General features: G+C 39.3%; 1 long non-coding RNA gene across 2 annotated transcripts; it reads right to left on the reverse strand.

Moving 5' to 3' along the window:
* Positions 1 to 397: 397 nt before the first annotated feature.
* Positions 398 to 5299, reverse strand: LOC121050986. Of its 2 annotated transcripts, none has more exons than XR_005804650.1 (8): positions 5275 to 5299; positions 4478 to 4528; positions 3629 to 3754; positions 3325 to 3408; positions 1695 to 1788; positions 1301 to 1598; positions 1103 to 1215; positions 398 to 756 (listed from the first exon to the last, which is right to left on the reverse strand). It is a non-coding gene; the product is annotated as an uncharacterized LOC121050986 (long non-coding RNA). The 2 variants fall into 2 exon arrangements; XR_005804649.1 differs by lacking the exon at positions 5275 to 5299 and adding an exon at positions 4739 to 4834.
* Between the last annotated feature and the right edge of the window lie 11990 nt (positions 5300 to 17289).

Below are 17289 nucleotides of genomic sequence, written 5' to 3' on the forward strand. Positions count from 1 at the left end.
ATGATTCCACCACGACACTGCTATTGTTTAGGCACGAAGATGCCAAAAATAACAAGATCAAGAAGTCAAGAATGGGGCGAGAGATAGGGTTAAAGTAAACATAGATATCCATTATTTTCAGGCCTTTAACTTCGTGTAAGTTGCAGATGCATGGGATGCTGAGCACAAGTTGAATTTATAGCAAGTCTAAGGTTGAACCGCGTGGTTAGGTTTATTTGTCCAGAATATTCCAAGTCGTCATGCAACATCAACCCAATTTACAAGTTTAGGAAACTTTTAAGTGATGATGGATGAGTGAGTGATGGAGGTGCGTTTTAGATTAGAAATCCAATCAGTAAAGACTTTGAAGAGTCTCCCATCTCCGCTGTCCGCCTAGGTCGTTTCTGGGAGTATTCTCTAGTAGCAACGTGGAACATGATTGTACAAAATTAGTCATAGACATGGTTGTATCACTCCGCGTGACTGCTTCTATATTAACTAGATAGATAGCCCGCGCTTTGCGGCGGGTTTCTTTGTTATTGATACGTGTTTTCAGTCAATTAGTCTTTTGGTAGTTAAACTCAAAATTAAGCTAGCTAGCCCGTGCTTTCTTTCTAGATTTTCTGAACCCAGAGAGTAAAGAGTATGCTACACTCCAAAACCAGTGGCAACTGCAACTACGATCCCCAAAGGCTTGAACAGAGATACAAAAATCGGCCCTGTCATGTTAAGACACCATGTTGATACACCAACCTGGAAAGCTGAGCAAAAAACTCCCTGAAATAGTATCATTGTAAGTTAGTAAGTTTCAAAGTAAGCAACATATCATGGTTAAATTAGATTGTTTATTCACTTAGTACAGAACAGCTAACAACCTTTAGTTTAGGATTTAAGCGCCTAACCATCCGCACAAAACTGAAAAAGAATGAGAAACAACATTGCTTTTTCCCTGTGCTCTATTTTGGTCTTAAAGTCTACCAAAAACTTGAGGAAATAGTGAAAAATTGGTATTTAATACAAAAAAAGGGTTTGCAATAAGAAACTTGAAGGGATAATAACCATCGATAGATACAATAGCAATACTAATATATATTTTCAGTTGAAAGTGGCATCATATACCCACCCTTAAAGCAGTTTTGCGGAGAGGTGATAAGCGCATATAAACCTTCATGAGCTTCAATATTATTATGTCCAGAGGAAGTTTAACAGTGTTATGATGTTCAAGGCAGGGATGACCTGCAAGAGAAAGCAGTGAGTGACAGTTTCAGAAGTTAATCATGAGTTCATGACTAAGCATTTTGAGAGTGGATAAGGCACTCACTTCATGCTTGTGCAGTGGTAATTCTTTTCCGTGGGTCTTGATTCAATAGGCGCTTGACAAAATTACTTTTGCCTCTGTAGAGAATGTGGCCAAGGTGGTTCATTGAAACTTGGATCAACTTTTAGAACTGCCCGAAAAATGCCAAACTTCGTTCAAGGCCAAAATGGACAGCTGCCACACAATAGAATGTGTGCAATCACACCTACGCTCCAGACAACAGCCTCTGTACCATAAGCCATATGTAACACTTTGGGGGCTACACAGTATGTACCACCAACAATTTTGATAAACTTTTCATCTGCGAAGATTATTCACTCATAACAAAACACTGACCAAATAACTCTACTAAAAGATCAAGTAGCTGTGCGCATTATAAAAAGAAGAATTGACCAACCTGGTTTCACAAAATCTGACAGGCCAAAGTCTGTAGCCTTCAACTATGAATCTTCATCCAGCTATTAAGCACACTTGATGAGTACATGATGAAGCTGGGGGAAAAAATGCAACTATGATATATAGATGAACAGATAAGAGATAAAGTTGGTCAGACTTAGATGTACTAAGCTTAAAAAGTTGTTGATCCAGCAATGCATTCATTAGCTAATTATATAACAATTATGGATTCATTGACTTTCAAGTTGACTTGAATCAAAAGGAAACTTAGTATACATCATATCAAGATAGAATCATAAAGTGAACCCAAGTTGATGTCACTATGAGCAATCAAATGCCTATATGTCATCTTTTATCAAAACTCATCTCACTGTGAACAATATGGTTTACTTGTAATCTAAACCAACTTCAGAGATCATCAATTTCATGTTCAAAAGGGAGAGTGATAAACAACCAATATGAACACAGTGGGGAAGAATAACCTAGCTGCCAGAATTGAACTTAAATTTTCAATTGGAAATTTTCAAGTCAAAGAAAGTTGGATTGTAATGACTAACAGATATCCAAACCTAGACACCAAGCAGAACACAAATGACTAACAAATGACCTTATGTCAATTAATTGTCTCTTCAAACTATGTGGTTCCCAGTCCATGGCAAACAAAGCCAAATTATAGCGAGCTGCTTTTGAGAATTGGAGTATTGACTGTGGAACATTATATAGTTTTTTATTCTATTTAATTTCCTGTTTTTTCTGAACTGGTGGTGCTGAAAAATCTATAGAATTTATATGCAAAACTTAAAAGAGAAGGTGGAACAGAGGCTAAACTGATATCTGAAATAATTATAGCAATTCATTTCCTCTGAATGAGAAACTTCATCTGTTGAATATCAAAGTAGGAGACCAACCTTTGCAAGAGTATATGCAAGTAACTGTGAACTCTCACATTAACCAAATATATACCATGCTAAAGGAAGCTACTATGTACTACTTCCACCTTTAACAATACATGACCAATTTTGGTGTTATACCAGACTCATTATGTTACTGTCTCAGTTCCAGCAGTAATCTCGCGATCAATTTTGATTTCATTACATATAATCATGAACTCCCTCTCCTTCTCATTTACTATGATCTTCTGTAGTACAGTTCATGTTTCTAAGGTACCCATGTGCTCCATGAATTTCAAATATGGACGGTTCAAATAAAAACATATTAGTAAACAACTAAAAGTAAGCAGAAGCCACAGTTGATCAAATGAAACAGGTATAGCAGAAAATAAAGTAGCAAACAACTAAAAATAAGCAGAAACCACACTCGATCAAATGAAACAGATACACTACCGTCTTATACCAATCTCAATTGATGTCTTTCACTACATCCCTGATTGCAGCTGTATAACAGTATATCACTAAACAAAGTACACCCTCAAAAACTAAGAACAAATGTTACAAAATTACATGCAACCACAAAAAAAAAAGAAAAAATCTATCCCTCAAATTCACCAAATGCATAAATGGAACCCATTTTAGCTGTGAAGAAGCAACTGACTTTACTTGAAAACCAGAAATTGAGCAAAGACAGAATCAATTACCCTGATGAATATATATTTGCAACATTTGAAAACTTACTTGCTGTGGTGCTTTGGTTACCCTTGCTGGGTCTGGTACTCACTGAAGAAAATGACTTGAAGCAAGATAGTGGTTGGGAATAATCTGTATGCATGTCGAACAATATATTCAGGGGATCAGTAATCATTCCCTCAAGTACGTAAATATATATGGTTCCATATTTACAGAGATTAACAATCAAAATATCAGAGGGAAATTCTGATACCAAATACCCAAATAGGCCACTATAATAACAATCTTGAAAATCAGGAGCATGAAATCAAAATCACAAAGCAAATCCATGAAATTCACACAGAGCATTTACCTTTTAACCCGATAAACAAAGAACAGATGAAAATGCCCTCCCTATTAACAATCCTTTGATCAGCAACCAACAACAAAAGATCGAACGGACCCCTCTGTTTCTTTCATTCCTTCTTTCTATCCATTTCTGCAATAGATAAACAATTCGCAGTTGAATAACCACACAAAAAACTCAAAGGTCAGCAATAGCCGATACAACAAATGGCTTATGAACACTATGAATAGTAAACCAAACTTTCGTATATTTAGAACCAGACAAACTACCAACAGTGCCAGGATTTAAACATCATCAGTGGCAATATGGTTATGTAGACCACAGATCGATGACAAAACAATAGAAAAAAAATATATACCAATGATGAAGAAAAAAAAAACAGATAATGATCTTCCCATATACCAATGTTTCCCCAATGGCATCAACCACATAATATAAACCAAATTATCCGAACACAGGAATTTTCATTTTTAATCTGTAAAACTCAATCTATGAAAGCGAAGGGCTCTAATCAATATGAACACAATATATTTTACATAAATGGCAGGACAGACAACATGGTTTTACATAAATAAATATACTTGTTTTTGGTTTTAACTTTTTCACCAACTCCTAGTACTGTCTTATTTTTCCCAATGGATTATAACTAACTTCGAGTCTTTTTCATATGTACTATTCTGTTTCCCAAGGATTTTTGTTTTTGTTTTGGTAGGATGTAAAGATTGATGATCTTGAGACCAACCACTTTGTTCTTGTACATGGAGGCGGATTTGGTGCTTGGTGTTAGTATAAAACTTTTTATCTCCAAAACAACAATCAATTAAATTCCAATTAATAAATCTTAAAACTGCTTACCTAAATCCAGCTTCCTGACCAGCAAAACAAAACTGAATAATCCAGCACTTTCTGCATATCAATTCAATTGAACACCATAAACCAAAATTCATTCAGAGAAGTCAAATACTCAGAAACCCTCTCACTCTTTTTCAAACTATAACGAACTAATCATAAAATATCCAAATCCAAGTATTCAATTTTGAAGCATCCAATCATTGACCAATCAAATATACAACCCAGAAAAAATTTCAAATCAAATTCTCACAAAACCACAAATACCTTCCACTTGTGTTGTTTTAGTCAAGAATTTCAAACAATTTGAATCGGGTGGTTTCCTGCCCTTAGAGCATCTCCAACAGTGATAGCTATCTGGATAGCTAAAAGTAGCTAAAATTGAAATATAGCTAGTTGAATATTGAGTTATGCTCCAGCAAATACCTAAAACTCAAGTTAAATTTAACTTTTAGTTAAATTCTCTCTCCTCTCTAGCTAAATATAGCTAGGTCTTTTAGCTAAAGCTAAATTTAGCTTTTGTTTAGCTAGTCTGCTGGAGATCAAACTTAGCCTAAAACTAGTTAAATTTCAAAATTTTTTTGAAATAAGTATTCTGTTGGAGATGCTCTTAGAGATACAACGTCATTTTGGGTATAGATCAAGAATCTGGTAAAACAAATGATCGTAATCCTAGAAGGAATCCCTTTTGAACAGTGGTTGTGAATTCTGTAATCAAGACTTTTCCTGTGCTCTGAGGCTTCTCTTTCACATTGATTGATTTGGATAATCAAAAGTGAGTGGAAAACGAAGTGGCAGCATACCTGTGAACATCTTGCTCTAACTGAAACACATAAAAGACTCGAATTGATAAAACACATAAAACACCAAATCAGACACACACCCAACATGCAGAACGAACAGAAATAAGTGCTAAATCGAACAGAAACGATGGAATGACAACATGCAGAACCTATGACTCAGCAATTACACCATTTTTGATTACCTGCAAATTCTCAGCCAACGAAGTACGTCTTTGTTATGGTCTTCCTCCTTCACTCGAATCCCTGAATAGCCTTAGTTGAGGCCTTCTGCCTCCCAAAACGAACACTGCGAAAGCTTTCCCAACCTGAAATCTCCAAGGCTTTCTGCGTTCAGCCAATCTACGCAGGGAAGATCGAATCCGAATCGTACATGCTAACAAACGGTACCACCTCCTTCGATATCTCTCCCTCTTTCTCCACCTCTCTGTGGAGCGAAGTAGCGAAGACACAATACTCTAGAGTACCCCAGTCCCTCTGACTCACGTCACGAGGGTTTGGCTCTGCTAGGGTTTCTTTGGCGGCGTCTAGGGTTTTCTAGGGTTTCTTTACATAAATCTTTGGTTTAGAGTGATTTTATGCGTTGGATCTAGTTTCTGGTGGATTGTGCTATGCCCTGCAGGATGGAGGAAGTTGAGCGGCGATTTGCAGGTTCCTTGGTTCTATCGGAGAGGGAATCGAAGGGCTTGAGGATTGGGGGACTTGCAGCGAGGTCGGCTCTCAAGTATCAATTCGCGGTGGTCTGTAAAGTTCTGACGGAAGGTACTTTTCGACGTCAGAGTTTTATAGATCTGTTTTCTCGATTGTGGGGAGGAGATAAGGGAGTAACTATCAGTGATGTCGAAGGCGATCGTTTTCTGGCATGTTTCCAGAGTGATGGAGATATGCGAAGGGTGTTGAATCGCGAGCCCTGGGACTTTGATAAATCATTGATTGTCATGGCTCCTATGGGTGGTGCAAGAACTGTTACTGAGGTGAGCCTGTCTTCTGCAGTATTTTGGGTCCAGGCTCATGGAGTTCCATGGAAGTTTCGTACACCTGAAGTTGCTGAGGTTATTGGTGGCATTCTCGGAGAGTATAAGGAGGTTAAAGCTTATGAGAAGGGGCGTTGTGTGGGGCGATGTGTTTGTATTAGGGTTTGCCTGGATATTTCCTTGGCTCTACTGCGGCGTACTGTTGTAAACTTCCCGGAGTTTGGGGATCAACTAATTGAATTCCAGTACGAAAGATTACCGGAGTTTTGCCAAGAGTGTGGTTTAATAGGGCACCCAACAAGAATCTGTTTTGAGAAGTTGGGTATAAAGAATAAGCCTGAGTTGGAACGCCCTTTTCAATTAAGTTTGAGGGCAGATAAGGATGTGCATGGGAGAAGAATAGGCCTTAGGGTAGGGCGGAGCAGTATGGGGGCCGCGTTTAGTGATGGGGATGTCAGTGGTGATGGAAGTGGCTCTAGGTCAGGTTGGTCGACAGCATTGAGTAAGCGGTCGGTTAGTGGAGGATCTTCACATCTGTCGAAGCCGCTGCAGCTTGAGGGTCTTGATCAAGATACGGCTTCTTCTCCGGTGAAGTCACAGCCTTTACAGCCCAAGTCAAAAGGTGTGCTGATTGCAGAAAAATTTTCAGCCCAGCAACGTCAGTTAACTATTGGTAAGGTAATGATCAATGAAGATCCAATGGCGGAGGCTGCGGTGAGGAAAGGATCTGATATGCTGGAGGACGTTGGTAAGCCCCATACCATGCAGATGACTATTCAACCAACAATGAATTTGGTGGATTGTGATGCAGTTAGTCGGCTTGGGTCCGCTTTTAGACAAGCTTTTGGCTCCAGTACGAGGTTTGGTGAGAGTGGCCCTATTGTGTTATCTAATTTTAATAGAGCTGGCAAGAGTAGGATGACCTCATTAGAGTTCTCTCTGGGAGCAAAGAGGAAATCCCCAGTGGGCAAGAAGAACTTGAAAGGGCGGAAAATGGTGTCAGTGACGGCTAGAAGGAAGTTACAGTTGGAGAATGCTACTACCATATCTGCATCTGAGGCTGAAGGGGGGAAAAGGAAACTAGAGGAGAATTGTTTGACAGGTGATGTGCGACAGAATAAGAAGGTGATGCTCTTGTCGAGTATTCCTGAAGTGGTGGGAGCAGCGGCGCTGCCCCACCACGAGCAATGAGGATCTTAAGTTGGAACGTCCGAGGGATGAGGGGATCCCGGACGTTCAGAGATCTGAAAGACTTCATTCATGTTCATAAGCCTGATTTAGTTTTCCTGATTGAAACTAAAATGACGTCTTGTCAAATGGGGAGGTTGAAAAGGCGTTTGGGTATGGATGGAGTCCTTTCAGTACCTAGGGATGAGACTAATGGTGGTTATTTGGGTGGTTTATGTTTGCTTTGGAGGAGTAATATTTCCGTCTCTTTTATTTCGTCGAGTTTTTATTATATTGATACTATGGTTACTTGGGAGGATGGCTATATTTGTAGAGTGACTGGTTTTTACGGTGAATCGACTGCGAGTCAGAGACATCTTTCTTGGGATCTGTTGCGAAGGTTGGCGGGGGAAAGAGATGGGCCTTGGTTGTGCTGTGGGGATTTTAATGAGATTTTGTGTATTAGTGAGAAGACCGGTCCGGCTATTAGATCGCAGAGACAGTTAGATGAGTTTCGACATGCATTGGAGGATTGTGGTTTGTATGAATTTGCTTTTACGGGTTATGAATTTACTTGGGATAATAAACGTGAAGGTGATGCTAATGTGAAGGAAAGAATTGACAGAGGCTTTGGTAATTTTGAGCTAATTCAGCAGTGTTGGGGCTTTTTGGCTCATCATCTTGTCACAATGGCTTCTGATCACTTTCCTGTCCTCATTGAGTGTGAACCCCCAACGAGTACTGAAGATGGTAATCAACAACGTGGTAGAAGGTTTATGTTTGAGGAAATGTGGATTAAAGAAGAGGAGTGTGGGCACTTGATACAACAAACATGGTCTGAAGGAAGTATTGGAGGAGTTGTAGTTAAAATTAGAAGGGTGGCTGAACGTTTAAAATTATGGGAAAAAGAAAAATTTGGGAGTGTGTGGCGACAGGTGAATGAACTAAGAAAAATTTGGAAAGGCAATTTCCCTCTCCCGAAACTATGCAGCAAAGAAGGGAGGTGGAGCTCAACTTAGACAAAGTTTTGGAGAGAGAGGAGATTATGTGGTGCCAAAGATCTCGAGTTAATTGGTTACAACATGGGGATCGTAATACCAAATTTTTCCATAATTATGCAAGGCATAGAGGATGTACTAATAAGATTGTGGGTATCTTGGGGGAGGATAATAGATGGAGAACTAGTACAACGGATATTGGCAATGAGTTTGTATGTTATTTTAGGCAGTTGTTCTCTTCTAGTGGTGGGCAATTCACAGATGACATGTTCCAATCTGTAAGTACAAGAGTGTCTCAAGCTCATGTGAGTGCTCTATCTAAGCAATTTACAAGAGCTGAGATTGAAAGGGCGTTAAAAGGAATGGGAGCTACGAAGGCACCGGGTCCGGATGGAATGCCTCCTATTTTCTATCAAAAGTACTGGAATGTGGTGGGTTCGGATGTGGTTACGAGATGTTTGGAATTTCTTAATGGGCAGGGCTCTATTAAGGAGCTTAACCACACTTTGATTGCTCTGATTCCGAAAGTTGCAGGTCCAAAAACGGTGGCGGAGTTTAGACCGATCAGTCTATGTAATGTGATGTATAAGATGGTGTCGAAGACTTTGGCAAACCGTTTGAAGTTGGTGCTTCCGGATGTCATCTCGGAATACCAGAGTGCGTTTATACCCAATAGGTCTATTCATGACAATGTGATCACAGCTTTTGAGGTGATTCATAATTTGAAGAGACGTGGTAAAAAGAGTCGACAAAAGGTAGCGGTGAAGTTGGATATGGCCAAGGCCTATGATAGAGTGGAATGGAATTTCATTAAGAAGATGATGGAGGTATTGGGGTTTCCCAGTAGGTTTGTGGGTCTGATTATGGAGTGTATTGAGACTGTTACCTATTCTATTCTTCTCAAGGGTAGACCTTTTGGTAAAGTGACACCTAGGCGTGGACTTAGGCAAGGTGATCCAATCTCCCCGTACCTATTTATTATTGTGGCAGAGGGTTTCTCTTCCTTGATACGTAAAGCGGAGGTTGACAATCATCTTCATGGGGTTGCTATTGCTAGAGGGGCTCCTTCCATTTCGCATTTGTTCTTTGCAGATGATAGTTTATTGTTCTGTGATGCTTCAAAGGAGGATTGTATTAGGTTGAAGGAGATCTGTGGGAGGTATGAATTAGCCTCGGGGCAAAAGATTAACACAGACAAATCTGCTATTTCCTTTAGTTCGAGGACGTCGACTTAGGTGAAGGAGGAATGTAGTGGCGTGCTTGACATGAAGGTTGTCCCTTGCCATGAAAAATATTTGGGTCTGCCTACGATTACCGGTAGAGATAAGAAACGTACGTTCCGTGGCCTGCCAGATAGAGTTTGGAAACGAGTACAGGTTGGGAAGGTAAGATCCTGTCAAAGGGTGGTAAGGAAATACTCATTAAGGCTGTTGCTAAGGCGATTCCTACGTATACTATGAGTGTTTTTCAGCTACCAATTGGTACTTGTGAGGAAATTAATAAACACTTGGCCCGATTTTGGTGGAGTAAGCCGGGTGGTAAAGGAATGCATTGGCGAAGTTGGGATCGTATGTGTTTGAATAAGAATGAGGGGGGTCTGGGGTTCAGGGAGTTCCAACAGTTTAACAAAGCCCTTGTGGCAAAGCAAGGATGGAGGTTATTGCGTAGTAGGGATTCTCTAGTTGGCAGAATGCTCAAAGCCTGTTATTTTCCAAAAACCAGCTTTCTTGAGGCTGAGGTGGGTAAGAATCCTTCTTCTATATGGCGTGCCATTGTTTGGGGTGGTGAGTTACTGAAGCAAGGATTGAGATGGAGAGTAGGTAGTGGTGAAGACATTAGGGTTTTCCTTGATCCGTGGGTTCCTGATTTGGACGGCTTTAGTGTAAGTTACAAAAGTGGTTTGGATATGTCTATGAAGGTTTCAGAACTGATCTCGGATATAGGAGTGTGCGATATTTCAAAACTGGAGCAGATTGGTACGGCTTATGAAGTTGATGCAATTCTAAGTATTCCACTTGTGAGATTGGGAGACCGAGCTCAGCTTATCTGGAATCAAAATCGGCATGGTAAGTATTCAGTGAAGAGTGGGTACTGGTTGGCCCTTAAGGATGTACGAGAACGTAATGGGTATCAAAACCCGGCACCAGTGGCTTCTGATTATTGGCGCCATGCATCTCTGGAAGCTCAAACTCCCTCCGAAGATGCTGCATTTTATTTGGAGGTGCTCAACCGGAACTATACCATGTATGAGTGCTTTGTGTACGAGGCGTATTGTGAATACTCCTCTATGTACTAGATGCCAACAAGCAAATGAAACGCCTTTACACGCAACATATTGGTGTCCTTCAAGTGTTGCGGTGTTGGAAAAGGTGAGTTTTTTCTCTAAGTTGGGTCATGGTGCATGGGGAAGTTTTGTGGAATTTCTAGAAGATGCTAGAAGGAAGTTAACAGTGGATGAGGTATGTTTCTTAATTGTACTTCTTTGGCTTAATTGGAAAGAACGAAATGCTGTTCAACATGGTGAGCAAGTCAAACCCACTATTGTGATATATGAAATGGCCGGGTCTTTCCATATGGGAAAGTATAAAGCATGTTCGGGGTCACAACTTTGAGGGTCAGGTGGACGATTGCGTCATGGCTGGGAATGATGTACGTTGGGCTCCACCCCCATATGGATGTCTAAAGTTAAATTGTGACGCATCGGTGGCTGCAAATGGAGGACAGGTTGGGATCGGCAGTGTATGCCGCGATAGAGATGGGAATATGGTAGCAGCTATGGGAGAGAGGGTCGCTGGAAGATTAAAGCCATGTGCAGCTGAGTTGTTCTTTGTGATGAGGGGTGTTGAATAGGCTATGGAACGAGGCTGGACTGGACTCGTGGTTGAAACAGATTGCCTGGAAGCCGTGAGAATGGTAAATGGAAGTGATGAATGCCTTGCAAGTGAGGGTACTATGGTGGAGTGAATCAGAGAGATACTAGGGGCATTGGATATCCACAATATTCAGTATGTTCCCAGAGCGGCAAATATGGCAGATCATGCTATTGCTGGAGTTGTAGCCCGGGGTAATGGGCGAAGTAGTTGGTTAGGGGTTGGGCCTTCTTGGCTCATGGATGTCATTGGTAATGACGGACCCGTAACTGGTTCTTTTTATAGGGAGGAGAGTGGGGAGTTCTTGTCCACCACCGGTCATTCCCATGTTATGTAGTTTTGGTCAGATTGAATAAAATTTTTCCATTCTCAAAAAAAAAAAAAAAGTAGCGAAGAAACGATAGGACTGAGCAGGACTCCAGGTGTCGAGGCAAAAACAACACGCACTGAACAACACCCCAGGTGTCGAAGCAAGAAACAGAAGGCAGGGGAAAAACTGACTTTTCATCCATAACCGGCTCGGCTCTAGCAGGCACTGTTACTAAGAGCATCTCTAACAGAATTGCTAAATTTAATTTTTAGCTATATTTAATTATTTTTGAAACAAAATTCAACTCCAACAGATTAGCTATATTTAACTTTAGCTAAATTGGCTAGCTATATGCCTATATTTAACTAGAGAATCCTACATAACTAAAGCAAAAGTTATATTTCTCTCTCCTCTTTTGTCCACATGTCAGTTTACGATTCGATTAAACATAATATATCACTTACAAATAACTATCATTAATAGAGCAACATTGTTAAATCAATAGCTATATTTCACAAGTTTAGCTAAATTTAACTAAAAAATAAATTCTATTGTTGGAGATGCTTTAAGCCGATGAACAGTGCGTGGACAAATAGCATATAGTATGAAAATACAAGAACAGAACGTGTTTTCTGAAAATCGGGGATTGATAGACATGTTGCAATCCTTACTGGGCAAAAATCAAAAATTCACACAGAAAGCACAATTTTGGCTATGCAGTGAAAAGCTTAACTTTGAGATTAAAAACACTGCAGGCCTCTTACTCTTAAGAACCCAAATAAAGTCAATCCAATAATAGTGAAGGATATGTTCTTTACAAACACATATTCCAATAATAGTGAAGGATATGCAGTGAAGGATATGTTCTCTACGTGGCTATAATCTCTAGACTCACTAAAGAGGTGCTTGTTTTGAATCTTGACCTTCTTTTTCACTTGAACGATCTGCAAATATCGCTCCTCTTACAACACCAATCTTCTCTATTGATCTCGAGAGAATCAATGCATGTATATGAATAATGAATGAGACACTTTTACATGGAACAAGTGTTTCAAAGTACCTATGCGGATTTTTCTAAGCAAACAAGCAGAACATGAATTCTTGCATCTAAGTCCCCAAACATGAACGCTCTTTTCTTCTGAACATATTGAGGAGAAAACAAATCCTCAATTGTCAAGATTTACCCTAATTGGACTCCTAATAGGAAAGGTCTTTCAATAAAAAGATATCCAATTAAAATACCCAAATCCTAAAACGATTAGGACTTCAATAGCACGATTTTTACAGTAAAAAAAAAAATCTTCATAATATAACATCTAAAAACCAAAAGATACTTTCTAAAATCAGGCTCCCAAAAACGTAGGGTTGACTAGGACTGACTCGGGACATGTTGCAATCCCGTGCTTATATATGCATGAGAATATGAGATGCAATTACCTGAAATTCTCCGATACCAATTTTGATGAACTTTGTAGGCTTCTTTTTCCAGCTTCTAAGGATGAAATGGGATAAGGTATTTCACTTGCTTTTGTATGGGAATGCCAACACATAAAACGTACAAACTTTTGTACTTACATAGTAAATTTGTACCATTTTTTTTTTCACTACTTATCATTTTAGACTTTCATAATTATCTTCTCATTGTTAATTCAAGCTCGTCTTTTAGAGCATCTCTAGCTGACTCTATTCTTTGACTCTGTAGCTATTTTAGAGAACATGTTTAGTTTTCTATATATTTTAGTAACTACACCAGACGCCTAAGTGGCTTTCCAACATAACTTCTAACTATCTCCCTCCTTAATATAGAGACCAACATGAGACTCTCTATAATTTAAAACATTCAGTTTGAGTTATTTTATGTAATTTATTAATACATTTAAACTATTTAATCTTCATTTAAAATTCAAAAATAGCTAAAATAGAGAGCACTGATGCATGCGTATTTCTAAAATGGCTAGCTAAGAAGTCATTTGATCTATTTTGGCTAAAATTTAGCTCGCAAATAGCTAGCATTGCTAAAGATACTCTTACAGCCATAACACTAAAATCATTGTGGAATCAACCCATTTTACATGTTTACAGTTGAGTCCAAGTGTGAACTTATTACCTTAATAAGATTGGCATGTATATATACCGAGGAATCACTCCGTCTTTGTCTATCCAGGGTCCTCTTTTTAGAGTTCTTCTATTTGGAAGCAAAGTCTACTAGGCCATGTTGAATACTTTACGTACAGGGGTTGAATACTTCAGAAGGACGTCCTTGTAGAGGGAAAAATGCGGACGGAACAACATGTCAATCATTCGTTGGTTTACTTGCAAAACTGATATGCGGTCCTCCCACCCACTAATTAATCATCTTCGAAGAAACTCAGCCATTAGACATCAGACTTCTTCCATCCACAGAAATTGAACAATTGTCTATTAATATTGATGTAAAACTTTTCTCAAGATTTCGTTTCTTTTGAATTGAATCACAAATTCACAATCAAGGAAACCTAGAAGTCTCAGACCATTTGAGAATCTGGTATATCTTTTTCATCACTCTGACCATTTAAAAGAGGAAAAACAAATCACGCCATTTTGATTCTCAGAAGCCACCAATCGTGATCAATGGCACATCCGACTCTTCTCAAGCGCACTGAAGCCACATCGCCGCCACCTCACCTACACCCAACACTGGCACGCATTGATTCTATCACCTTGTCTAAACAGGTCGAAAAATTAACCTGGGTACCTGACCACTTTGTTATAATGGCTAATGGGATTATAAGTAGGTTAATATTCTAGCTTTGATTACAGTTTTTGTTAATTGAATGTTGTATGGTGTAAATTTTGGCTGGGACAACATTGAGGATTGGAGTATGCAACAACACAATTTTTGAAAAGATACCCATAAGATTTTATTGGGCATATGGTGTTTTCGCTGGCAACGATGATGATTAGAGAGGATGAGAGGGTCAAAGGGGATGGGATTGTGAGAATGGTGGAGGGAAGGAAAGAGTGGAGTTAGAGCGGAGATTGTGGCGCTGGCGGGTTTCTTTGGGGAATGGGAGATGAGCAACAACACTAAAAAGTGCTATGGTGGTGTATATTACTGAGGCCCTGCCCATTTCAAGATTTACACTCTCCATTCAATATGTTTCTGTTTCTGGATTTGGAGATTGGAGAGACAGAAAAGGATCGAGATTAGGAGCAAGATTCAGTCTTAGAAAACTACATTAGAGTTAGAGACAGAGGAGGAGATGTGGGTGGAACCCACATGGAAATGAACTTGATTGACTGGCTGACACGTGTTTGTCCACATTTTTCCTTCTTCACGGACGTCCTCTTCAAATCCTTGCTATATATATATATACACACCTTTAAAAAAAAAACAGAAACATGAATACTTTTTCATTGATCATTGAAGTAAATATTACAAAAAGCCAGCCACATACCTGAAACAAGGCCCCAAGTAATAATCTTACACTTCAAAGCATAGAGCTCAAGGAGATTTAATTTCATTTTTTACTGGATTTGAAATAAATCAAATAGAGTTACCATTGTTCATGTACACTGAAAATCTGCATATATCTCCACTACTATAAATAGAAGTTTTAGATTTGGTGTTAAAAGCTTCACCAAGACATTCTAGATAATGTCCAAGACAAAGATAAAATTTCATCTTTCTTTTTTTCTTTCAAAAGAAAAAGAAAAAGAAAAAGAGAACACAAAATCTCACACTAGTGAATACTTATTATTAACCTTTTTCAATCTTTTATGGTGGTACGTTTGTGTGAAAGAAATATTTTCATTTAGAAACTTCCAATTTAAACTAAAACCAAACCGCGGCTTCCAAGAGTCGAACGCACGACTAATTTGATTCAACAAGTCACGCTCGGTTCATCTTTAAGATTTGTTATCCTTACTTTGCAAGTTGAATATTGAAATCCATCTTATTGTTCGTCTTTTTTGTATAATTCAGGGTCTCCAAAAATTTGAACAGAGTCGAGGCAGCGGTTTGGAAATCCTAGCATTCATGGAGATTCAGCTCTAGATGACTAGAAAGGAACATCTTAGTAATTTAGGAAAAGAATTGAGGGGATCATATAGAAATGAGCTCACTCTTTCTGAAACAGAGAGAAAAGAGAACAATAAGGGTAAAATGTTGGCATCCTACACTCGATTTATTTATTGCTTGCAGGTACCTTATACATAACGATAATAATGAAATATCTATGTTTCATACATTACAAAATAGATTTTCCTCTTGAACGACATCAGGGAACTATAGATCTTCCTTGCCTGAAAAAGCTTTCCATTTATGCATGCCCCAAACTGGAGGGTGTGGTAGAGCTTGTGGTTCGTGAATGTGACCAACTGGTAGTTTCAATTGCCAACTATAAAGAACTTTCAGTATTATGCATCCTCTATTGCAAAGGGGTTGTATACAGAAGTGTGGTTGACTTTCAGTTATTTGATTTGAAGATAACTAGCTGTGAGGAGCTGACATGTTCATTGCCGAATGAGGATGGATTTCTGCAAAACCTTATGTCACTTCGTCATTTGAGTATTGAAGGTAACTCACATCTTGTTCAATTGCATCACCTCAGCTTACTACAAGAGCTTCACATTGATAAGTGGCCAAGCCTAGTTTCTTTTCCATTGGCTAGTTTGCCACCTTCTCTTAAAGATATAAAGATTCGAGGTTGCGATTCTCTTACTTATTTTGCAAGATATCAGATACCGCCAAGTCTAAGGAGAATAGAGATAAATAGATGCCAAAATTTGAAATCATTGGTGGAGGATGAGGAGGCGATAGGGGGCTCTTCATCTTCTTCTCCTTGTTTGATTCAGGATGAGGAGTCCTGTCTCGAGTATTTGAGCATATGGAACTGTCCATCTTTGATATCTCTATCATCCAGAGTCAAGCTACCCAGGGCGCTTAAACACTTTCAGATACATACTTGCAGACAACTGGAGTCAATAGCTGATGCATTACATGATAACATTTCTCTCGAGTACATTCACATCTGGTATTGCTCAAATCTCCAATATTTACCAGAAGGTCTATCTTCAGAAGTTGAGTATTTACGGTTGTAGAAGTCTTGTTTCCTTCCCGACAGGAGGGTTCCCAAGAAGTCCTTCCAACTTGAGACAATTTGAGATCACCAGTTGTGAGAAATTGGAGGCCTTACCCAAAGGCATGCACAACCTCAACTCTCTTGAGATATTAAGGATCCCCTATTGTGAAGGTTTTACTTCCTTCCTAGAAGAAGGGTTGCCTCCTACCTTCAGTCTCTTAAAGTTCTGAATCTCAAGAGTTGTAAACAACTCTTCGAATGCGGTTTGCACAGACTCACATCTCTTAGAGAATTGTGGATCAGTGGTGAAGATCCAGAACTAGTTTCCTTTCCACCCAAGAAAGAGATGGTGCTTCCCAAATCTCTCATTAAGCTCATCATCGAAGACTTTCCGAATCTCAAGTATCTACCCAGCAAAGGGTTTCAGTCCTTCACATCTCTTAAAAGACTCTATATCTGGAGTTGCCCCAAGCTACTGTCCATTCCAGATGAAGGCAGGCTTCTTTCATTGACACAACTTAGTATCCGTCACTGTCCACTGCTAGAAGTGAGATGTAAACCAGGTAAAGGTCAGTATTGGCGCTCCATAGCCCACATCCCTTACATGTGGTTGGGAGACAAGAGAATTCAAGCTCC

Source organism: Rosa chinensis, chromosome 1 (genome assembly GCF_002994745.2).
Source record: "Rosa chinensis cultivar Old Blush chromosome 1, RchiOBHm-V2, whole genome shotgun sequence".
Taxonomy (NCBI): Eukaryota; Viridiplantae; Streptophyta; class Magnoliopsida; order Rosales; family Rosaceae; genus Rosa; species Rosa chinensis.